We start from the raw sequence: 2503 nt of genomic DNA, 5'->3' as shown, positions 1-2503 counted from the left end.
ACAGGAATCAGATCTGAAAAGAACTGAATTCCACAGATCAGTTAAAGCTTGATGGTGGGCGAAGGGAGGTGGAGGGTGATGGAAGGAAGAGCATTGGCTACAGTAACTCCAGTTCCAGGTGATCCAACCCCCTCTCACACAGACACATGCAGGCAGAACACCAATAAACCTAAAATACATCTAAAAACAAAAAAGCCTCAGGGGCTGGAGCCATGGCTCAGTGGCTAAGAGCACTGGCTGCTCCCAGCATCCACATGGTGGCTCACAACTCTGTAAATGAAGCAGGGATCTGAAGCCCTCTCCTGGCCTCTGCTAGCACCAGATACATACAGGCCTGCAGACAAAACACGGAATTAATCTTTTCTTTAAAAAAAAAATTAACAAAAAATAAATAAACAAGTTCAGATTTTGTTGGAGGGGATTGGAGAGATGGCTCAGAAAGTTAAGAAAACCTAAGTTCAGTTGACAAGCCATAGAAAGGTCACATCTGCATGTAACTACAGATCCCAGGGCCCCACTGCCTCCACCAGCACACGCTACACACATGGCAGACTTTTGGCACATGAACAATGAAAATATTAAAACAAGCTGGGGGGAGGTGGCATATGTCTTTAGTACCAGTACTCAGGAGGCAGAGGCCAGTGGAACTTAGTGAATTTGAGGCCAGCCTGGTCTACATAATCCCAAGACAGTCAGGGCCACATGAGCCCCTGTCTCAAAATTAATAAATGAAAAAAATAAATAAAAATGGAAAAATAAACTGGATAGGGATGGTGCACACCTTTAATCCCAGCACTCAGGAGGCAGAGGCAGGGGGATCTCTGAGTTTGAGGCCAGCCTGGTCTACAGAGTGAGTTCTAGGACAGCCAAGACTGCACAAAGAAACCCTGTCTCATAAAAACAAAAACAAAAAAACAAAAAAAGGAAAATGAATGAATACTTATTTAAACCTGACTGGAAGAAAAACATCAAGAGAAATCAGGTGAGATGGGAAACCCTGTAGCTGTGGCCCGGGAAGGTGGGGGTTAGAGCAGTACCTGAGTTCAAGGCTGCCCTGGAAGCCCGGGTGTAGTGGCAATGCTTTTAATCCCATGGGGCATGCAGATCTGAGCAAGGCTAGCCTGGTCTACAAAGTTGAGTTCCAGGGCAGACAGAGCTAGGGAGATAGTTCTGCCACCAAAACAAAAACTCAAACAAAACAAAAAACCCATTCTGCTCTTGCTCGGCCTCCCACGGGTCAAAGTGTTGGGATTACGGGCACATCCACTCCCAAACTGTGAGGTTGGACCCTAGCAACCCACACTCACAGGCTTAGGAGTTAGAGTAGGTCAGATGGATGACCTAGTTGTTGTTGTTGTTTCTCATCACAGCAGCCTGTGATAAAGTTGAGGGGGAAAGGGTTTCAGCCTAAAACTTGAGGTCTATGGTGAAGGGAAGTCTGTGGGGATTCAAGGAAGGCACCTGCAGGCAGGAGAGCGAAGCTCCTCACTGGCTTGCTCCCTATGCTTTGCTTTGCCCAGGCCTGTTCTCACACAACCCAAGACCACCAGCCAAGGAAGAGCAGCAGCAGCAGCAGCAGCAGCAGCAAGCAGCTGGCAGCACCATTCCCAGGGTGTGGGCTGGGCCTGCCCCGCCCACAGCAGTCATCAATCAAGAAAATGCCCTACACAGATGCCTACAGGCCAAGCTGACTCTCCACTGAAGGTCCCTGTCCTGAACAGCTCATGCCTGCGTCAGTCTACAAAGACTGAACAAGCAGCACAAAGTGCGAGGGGCAGTGTATAACAGACGGGAAGGGAGCAGCTCAGAGGTGAAAACACAATTCCTCATCGTTAATAATAACACCTTAAAAACATCCCAGACATTTTCGGTACAGAGAAAATAAAGAAGAGGACAGCCAAGCATGGTGCCCTGTACCTGAGGTCCCAAGTATTCAGGAGGCTGAGGCAGGAGGATTATAAATGTAGGCCTGTTTGGGCTATGGAGTGAACTTAAGACAAGCCTAGGAAACTTAGTGAGGCTGCCTCAAAATAAAATTAAGAAAAAGAAGGCTGAAGCCGGACCTTAGGCCTCAGGACCAGAGCACTGGCCTAGCCTACATAAGCATCTAAATTCAATCCAGAGTACCATAGGAAAATGAACATGGTGGCTCATGACTGTCACAATAAACTTGGGAAGTTGAGGCAAGAAGAACCATAAACTGGAGGGAGGATGGACGGATCTATGGATGAATGGACAGACAGACAGATAGACGGACTGATAAGGCTGAATAGATGGCTCAGAGGTTAAGATACTGCTGATCTCCCAGAGGACCCAGGTTCAATTCCCAGCACCCATATGGTATCTCACTATCATCTGTAGCTCCAGTTCTAGGGGGTCCCGTGCCCTCTGTGTCCTCCACAGATACCAGACATACATCTGGTGAACAGTATACTTACAGACAGTCTGGGTTATACAGGAAGACCCTGTCTCAAAAACAAAACCAACTTTTTTTTTTTTTTTT

This window comes from Mus caroli, chromosome 3, assembly GCF_900094665.2.
Source record: "Mus caroli chromosome 3, CAROLI_EIJ_v1.1, whole genome shotgun sequence".
Lineage (NCBI taxonomy): Eukaryota > Metazoa > Chordata > Mammalia > Rodentia > Muridae > Mus > Mus caroli.
Note: the sequence above shows the minus strand (reverse complement) of the source record.